The sequence below is a fragment of the Fundulus heteroclitus genome, unplaced genomic scaffold, assembly GCF_011125445.2.
Source record: "Fundulus heteroclitus isolate FHET01 unplaced genomic scaffold, MU-UCD_Fhet_4.1 scaffold_73, whole genome shotgun sequence".
NCBI classification, from domain to species: Eukaryota; Metazoa; Chordata; class Actinopteri; order Cyprinodontiformes; family Fundulidae; genus Fundulus; species Fundulus heteroclitus.
Window position 1 is genome coordinate 1,505,622 of NW_023397175.1, and position 8,470 is coordinate 1,514,091.

General features: G+C 37.7%; 1 long non-coding RNA gene across 1 annotated transcript; it reads left to right on the top strand.

Annotated features, from left to right (window-relative positions):
- Positions 1-5,037: 5,037 nt before the first annotated feature.
- Positions 5,038-5,364, top strand: LOC118561814. Its single transcript, XR_004930281.1, has 3 exons — positions 5,038-5,052; positions 5,140-5,259; positions 5,353-5,364. It is a non-coding gene; the product is annotated as an uncharacterized LOC118561814 (long non-coding RNA).
- Positions 5,365-8,470: the final 3,106 nt, after the last annotated feature.

Genomic DNA, 8,470 nt, shown 5'->3' on the forward strand with positions numbered 1-8,470 from the left:
TGGGTAACAGTACAGAAGCTGCAGAGAGGTGTGTTAAACTACAGCTCTGCTTCCTGGTCTGGACCCTGGGTTGTCAGCATTTAGGAGAACTAATAAATCCGGCCAGATTCCTAGAAAGAAGAGCTGCACCATCCAAAGTGGGATGGATGCCGTCTCTCCAGATCAGACCAGGTTTTCTCCAGAAAGTTCACCAGTTATCAATGTAGCCCACGTCGTTTTCAGGACACCACCTAGACAACCGGCAAGGCAAGGCAAGGCAAATTTATTTATATAGCACATTTCAGTACAGAGACAATGCAAAGTGCTTTACATGATTAAAATATAGGAAAATAAAACTGAATAAAAGCAAGATACTGCCTGCTTTTTGGAAAACTGCAGGCAGTATCATCTGATGGCATTCAGAAGTGGATTACCATCTAGCCATTGTGAACACATCCTCTCACTAGAGTACTGCAGTGGAACAGCTGCAGAAGAATATCTGCATGAAGATGTCTTAACTGAAATGGTGGACTTAAAATTCTTCGGTGAGGCTAAAAAAGCAACGTGTGAAAAGGCTAAAGAATGCACAGGCAGCTTAAATCCCTTTCTGTGTTGAAGTGCCATTTACAGAACCCCCAAGCAGTTTAGTTTCTCCATTTATGAACCTACTTTACATCATTATAGTCGCCTTGGGAGGATCATGGTGACTTACAACTCAACAGCTAACACGTGGCATTGTCCTTGTGCTAAACCAAGAATGTCATGTGAACACAAGAACAGAGGCAAATGGCATTTGTTTCAAAACAACCGGGGCGTGTTCAGAACAGACTGCAACTCAACAGCACCCAAACACTATCTATCCACCATTGGCTGAAGACTTGAAGCGACTTGTACAGTACATACACAGTCATAAAAAGCTTCCAGCCAACCTACCAGATGACCTTATGAAACCTAGGGCAATGACAGATTACATTACAGAGTTGCATCCAGCAGAGACTATTTGCACTGTGTGTCCGGGGTCAGTACATCTGGAAAAAAGATATAAAGATTTCCAGAAAAGCAAGGATAATCACCATGAATGGAGTAATTGAAAGTAAGTTATTCAAGTTTCACCTCATATTCTGACATTAGTAAATTGTGATGGTAACTATGGTTATTACTTATTTGGGCCTGTATACATATTAATTAATTAAGCCTAGAAATTCTATTAAATAGGCTTAAATATATATTGTTTCCCAAAGAGTTGGGCTGTCTCGCATCTCGAAGTGCTGCACGTGCGAGGGCCCGTCCATCGCTGCTTAAAGCTTTAATTCATGTTTTTTTTTTCCCACCAGATGTTTCCACCTATTACCGGAAATGTCCACAGTGCCGCATGATATATAGATACCAAGAATGGAAGGACAGTCTCCACAACTTTGATGACCATGTTATCTTAAACCTTGAGCTATGTATATATCCAGTGTGCGATTTGCAAAAAAAACAGAGGGGGGGATCATTTCCTCGATTAGTCACATAATGTCGATAGGCAACTCGAGATTATTTGCAAATTAATTGTATGTTTTATCCTTTTATTTCTGAAAGTGTAATAGCCTGTTTGGGCATTTTAATATGCAATTTTGCAATAAATGACACTAATAAAATACATGCTTGTACAAAAAATATTTTTATTTTGTTATTTTTCAAGCACTTTTGAGAATTGGAATGAAAACATCCTAGTGCCAAATGTTAAACTCTGGACTATGATGGCTAAATGACTAATCATGACGCCCTGATGTTTACACAATGTGTAAATAAATTTGTAAATAAATACCATGCCAATATATTTTTTTGCCTCTTAAACAAAGATAGACATGGTATTAGGCATTAATAAAAAATTTACATTTCAATAAAGTCATAAGTTTTATTGTTTGTTTTTTCACTCTCTCTCTCACACACATCTAATTCTGAGCTTTCACACCAACAATAACTTCTTTGAATATTTTTGCTTGCTGTTTATATCCATATTCATACAGTTTAAGCCTGGAAAAAGGTTTTAAATCTCCAGGTCATTCCAGTCTTACACTTTGCTTGCAACTGGGCAGGAGCTTAATACCCTTGAGAGAGACTGTTTAGCAGCTGTTTAGTAACTCCAGGTCCTTCGTTTGGCAACGTAATTCAGCCTTAGTTTGTCAAATACAGAGAAAACAAATTAATAAGCATAAAGTACGGTTTATGGGTTGGGTTTCTGCAATGTTCTCAGCATGTTAAAAGCTCATCTTCAGAACCAATGTCTGCTCAAAATGGTGATCTGCACCAAGTAATCTACTTTCAGCAGTTATCACCGGTTATTGCACCGTAAACTGCAGAAAGTACGTGCAGAGTTGCTCTGTCTGCCTTTACTACTGTCGGCTCCTATGGCGGAGGGATATTTCAGCTGGATACAAAGTGTGGGCAGTGCAGGCAGGTCTCATAATAACCCCTATTTCGTCACTTATTTTAGAGCCCAAATAAGCGATTTCACTTTCAGAAACCTGCCCAAAAAACCGCAACCCGTGACTTATAAAATTTACAAGCGCCTTTAAAAAAAAAGAAGCCCAAAGTCGCATGAAATGAACAGCCTGTGCAACAGTGAGAGCGGGTCTGTTTCGCTACAGTCTCTAGCTCTCTTGAAACTACGGAAAGCGCCGAGGGTAAAAGAAACACAGTCCGGAGAGCACGGCGGGGAAAAAACATAAAGGAACGGTGTGTGTGTTTTGACGCGCGATTAACGGCGACAAAAAAAATGTCGGCGTTGTGGTCTTAAGCGTTAAAACTGACAGCCCTAATTTATATACATTTTTAAATTCAGACCAGAGGGGGGGAGGAATGTATCCCCCCCAGGGATAAAACATGAATGACCAGAGGTGGGGGGACGTCACAAGCAGAGGGGGGGTAAATTCCCCCCCATCCCCCCCGGCAAATCGCACCCAGTATATATCTGAGACACAACCTACAGGTAAGTAAGTGGAGAAATTATCAGATTATCTGTTTGTGTTATAATATACATAGTAAAAGTAACATATTTATTTATTGTTTCGTTCTCTTTTAGAACAGTGTTTCTGTTTCTAAGGTGTTAGACTCACTGGAAAGCTTGAGGAAGGTAAAATTTCCTCCCAGAGATACAATTCTCCATGCTTACTGCCACTTTGAGGCATTGACAAGCCATGCATATTCCTATTCTTGCGTGTGCTGTGGCTACTATCCTCCAGTAGTTGTGATGGACCTCCACAAGAAAGGAGTGTTTAACTTGCCCGGTTAGTCAGAATGGATGAGTGTTTGATTTTTTTTCTTGGTTTGATGTTTGTTTCATTGTTAACATTTTTTTAATCTTTCAGTGAGTGACATGAAACAGCCCTCTGAGAATTTCCCTGGCAAAGTGAATATAGAAGATTTCTGGGATTCTGTTCAGTTGTAAATGATTTCACGTGGCTTCTTTCAAAGTATTTACATGCTTAAAGTTTTGTCTTTATTATTAAAAGTAATTCACTTGTTTATCATGCAGTTTTCTTTCATTAATATCTTCTTTGGTCTATCTTTCTCAGGTCGTGCAAAGAACATCTTTGCTGTGAATCCTAGTTTTGAGCACTGGGCCCCATGGATTGGAAAGAATACACAAAAATCAGAAATGGTGTTGAACACAGAGTTTGAAAAAGTTTCCTCCACTTTTCAGAAGTCCTCCACTGAAGCTGAAGTCAGCATGGTGTCAGAGGACCGTCAGCTCAACAAGCAGAAGGTATACTTCTCTAATGGATGTATATGCTTGGATTTTATTGTGCGTTGTTATTTAATTTCTAATCTTTATTTTACAAGGTTTCAACTATGCGCAAGCTATGCAAGGCCTGCAATTTGAATTCAAAGGGATCACGGACAGATCTTGTTATAAGACTAAGGGATGAGATGAAGTCAAGGCACATGTATGACAAGATATTTCAGAAAATCTGGGGAGCATCCGGTAAGGGTTTCATATAGTTCTTAAAAGCCATTTTCAAATGTCAATTAGCACTTACTATACAACTTTCTTGTTGCCATTTTCTTTAAAGGCGGGTGGTCAGTGGTTTTGTGCCCTCATGGTGTGGTCTACACTTTAAAGTTTCACCTGAGGGCAGAGTCTCCAAGGGATTTTGCAGATCTTCTCATGTCCTGGAAACACCTGCCAAATGTCTGTGTTTATGACTTTGCTCGGGGTATGGCAACTCATGTCAACCTCCGTTTTCCAACTTCCATACCTTTCAAGCCACATGAAGGGAGGCTGGCTGCGTCAACCCAAGACAACATCACCGCAGCTCAGCAAAACAAACTTCAGATCTCCCTACCGTGGCTGACTGAAATTATGGAAAATCCAGATGAAGAGGGACATCCATTCACTGGTTCCTCCAACCACTATGTCTTATATGATAAATTCCATGAGGCCAACACCAAAGATCCACAGGAAGTGTTGAGGAGAATCAACCTGGTCCCAGAACTGCAAAGTTCGTTGAATAGCCAGCTAGCCGAGCAACTTTTTTCAAGTATGCGAAAGAACAACTACTTCCTCAATAACATGGCACCATCCACCCACATATTTTTGATGAGAAGCCTAGTAAATCAAAGAAACATTAACACAAACACGAAGCTTTTGGAACAGCAACTACACAGTGGGCATAAGTCACATCGTTTGCAGGATATCACCATGAATGCCTTTGGACATGCAGTATTTGGTAAATATGAAGTCATAGAAATGTTTTTGTTTTATGGTTGTAATGTGACAAATAGTATTTGTGTTAAATAATTCTAAATTATTTTCTAAAAGCATCAGGAACCGCAGTATCTGAAAAGGCCACACAATCTATACTGGTTGAAACTCCTTCGCAACAAGGGCTTTATACCGACACAAAGAAAGGTGGGTACTATGATCTCATATCAATTTTATTGATTTGTTTTTATTCACTTTAACTTTTCTTGATAGACAATGACCAATGTGGAAAACATTGTGAATCCATCACAAAATGTGAGAACGTTGGACCATACAGAGCATCATGGACAAGTGATCAAAGTCATCACACCCAGGAGAAGCTGGTACGTAGCACAACTTCAAAAATAAGTTTTAACACCAATGCTGTACTTAGAGGCAAATAAAAATGTTTTGTTTATTGTACACATCAGCTCAACTACGTGTTGGACATTGAGAAGCCAGCGACAGAGTTGATTGTGAAAACAAAAAAGAGTGTCCTGACACGTGCTGACTTTTGGAGCCTTGGTTTGAACAATGAAATGGACGCAACAGTGAGTTGAAAGCAGATGTAGCCAATTTATTTGAGAGCTTAGTATGTATGTAGTTGAGGCTGCTAAATTGAACTTTTTGTTTTTTTTTTGCAGATTGGAAATGCGCGCTTTTAGCTGATCGAACAAATTGCTCAATAAAAGGTATACAATGCACATTTTGGAAAGGGTGTGCATAAGACTTAAGTGATTTTCTGACACATTGAAAGTCACAGTATCATGCTGGTCTTGTTGAAACCCCTTCAAATATAGCATTTACAAAAATATCATCATGACTGTGCTCACATTTACAAAATAATCCACAGGGGAAGAGCATTTTTGTAGATGATCTTTATGTGGTTCCAACATGGCGACTCCCAACTGCATCCAACCCACTTCTGAGTTTACCTGTAAGTCTACCTGCTCTACAGGTTTAGATTTAAATTGTATTTGCTATGTATTTTTACAGTTGTCTTTTGAATGTATTAGAATGACGCACACTTCAGAGATGCCATTGTTATACCTGTTGGGAAACCTGGACATTTCCTGTTGTCTGTAAGTAATAATGCTAATGGGGGAAAGTAGCTTTCATGAGGACAGTTTCTAGACTGCAGAGTATCTACTGTATTATGGATGTGTTAAAAAGTTTAGTTTAAATATCATTAACTCGTATTGTAAATGTAGGTTTTGAAGCCAACACAGAGAGACATTGTCTTTCTGGACTCACAATGGGCAAATGCACAATCTGGGTTTGGAGATCCAGAAATGAGAGAACTGTTGAGGTCGCAAACTAAACCTTACATTTTGGAACAACGTTCAAGTTCCTTTTCACCAGATCACGTTCTGATCTTTTTGTGTGTAATAATGCCAGATCACGTTCTGATCTGCACAAAAGCCTTTTTATGGTGCAATTTGAATTAAAATATTTGATATCAATTTTGTTTTAGAATTTTTAATTTGTCATTTAACAGTTAAACATTTTTAAAGCTGAAAATGGGTTCACAAACTGGCACCATAAAAAGTCTACTTAAATAATAATGGCTGCATAGAAATGTTAATGCTGTAGTGTTTTTAATTATAGAAAACTTTCTCAGTCAATAAATCGTGGTCCATGGAAAGAGACTACTGGGTTGGAAATTGAGGTAATAGTGCAGTATATTATTTATATTTAACCATACTCTGAAACCAGCTGAACTAAACTCTCTCCCTGACATGCTAGGGTTTTCCAAGACAACCCTACGGGATTGACTGTGGCTTCTTCATGGTGATGGTAGGGACACAAATTCCTTGTGCTTGTATTATACTCTGTAAAGAAAGTACATTCTGTGAAATATTAAAATTTAATCGTCAATGTTTGTGTTCAGAGTATGCCCTTTATACAGTACTAGATGCCTCCTTTGATTTCACTATTGTAAGATTACCTGTTCATTCAGTAAAAGCATGAAATTATTTAATGTCACTCTGAGATGCAGTATAAAAATATATGCACATATATAATTTTTTTAGATGGACATGCCAGCTTTACGAAGATGGTGGTGTGTTATGCTGATGGAGAATTTTGACCTTGGATGGTAATATCACAATAGCTTTGACAATTGATTGCCTTGAAATGCTTGTACCACATTTATACTTATAATACATTTATATTTTCTTCAACAATTTTATTTAAGCCATCATTAAATGTTTGCACACTGGACGGAGATGTCAAGAGCCCTCCTGCGTGGTGAGGTGCAACCAGTGTTCAGACTGAAGAAGCGAAAGTTTGAGAATATCTCTGAGGTTAGCTTATTTTTTATTAAACACATTTTTGCTTAAATTGTGCTTTTTCCCTCTTCATGACTAAATTTATATCAGTGTTAAGATTACCCTTTTTGTAAAAAATAAAAGGACAAAGATGTCTCAGTTGAAAACACTTCGAAGACAACAGTTGAAGTGGTAGGTTTGATTACTATTTCTCTGCCAAGCATCTATCACTCAAGGTGTGTGTGTGTGTGTGTGTGTGTGTGTGTGTGTGTGTGTGTGTGTGTGTGTGTGTGTGTGTGTGTGCGTGTGTGTGTGTGTGTGTGTGGAATACACTGTATAAAATAAGTGTAATACTAGAAAGAGCACTTGTCCTTTTCCTCTTCTATAGGATAGAGTGAAGGCCAGGATTGTAAATGACTGTAAAGAGGCCACATAATGGGTTAACGCAAACCTGCACTTGTTCTCTGATGCCATGGAATTGCCTGACATACTGAAGATGGGGGAAGTGGAACTGGCAGAGGCTGTACAGCAGTATGAAAAGCTTTGGGGTGAGGAGGAAGTGGATGAAGACGAAAAGTTAATCTTGGAGAATTTCAAGTTTGTTTTCAGGAACCCTGAAGACATGAATGTGTTTTGTGAGGAAATTGCAGACAGTCGAGGGTATTTGGCATACTGTGAATGCCGAAAATAACTTGTTTTAATTGCATTCAATACCTGTTCATTATTCACCATTGCACAAAGTGAACAATTCACTGTTAAATCGAATTTCAAATGTAAAGTTGCTGTTTTATTTTTTTTCAACCAGGTTATTTGGAACTGTAGCTTATTGCCTTGTTTACTTTAACAACTGTATATTTTATGCTGTTTAATTGTTTAGCAGAAAGACTGAAGAAGGCATGTTTTTCACCTTGTTCCTGAGTTTCTTTGATAAATAACCAGTTAAGTCTTGCATTTGGGTCCTCCTCCTCCTTTGGTCCTCACACCTTGACAGTTTAACAATATTTTACATTAAAATATGACGATATAATATAAAGACTATGTAAACAACAATGTTACTAACAGCAATTACTGAACACTCTAGCAGCTAGAGCTTAGTTCAATAATAAAGTCTGATATTACACAAAACTCACTCTTCTTGTTCTCCCTACTTATGCCCTTGGTGCAGAAGATAAATGAAATATTTAACAGAAATGTTATTATTAATTCTGAAAATGTTATCATGTGAATATAAATACAAAGCATACAGAAAATGCAGCTTTATTAAGAGACCTGGTTTATTTTATTTAGCTTTTAATTTTTTTTTCAACATTTAGTTCTACTACTTGGCTTGTGCTTTGGTAGTTTCATGTTTAAAATGACAAAAGAATTAAAGATTTTATAAATAATTATGAAATAAAGATTTTCATAAATAATTATTAATTAATTAAGAATTATTATTGAACTAAGCAGGATTTAGACAAGATCAGAAAGGAAGGTGCATCTTCTTTCTGCC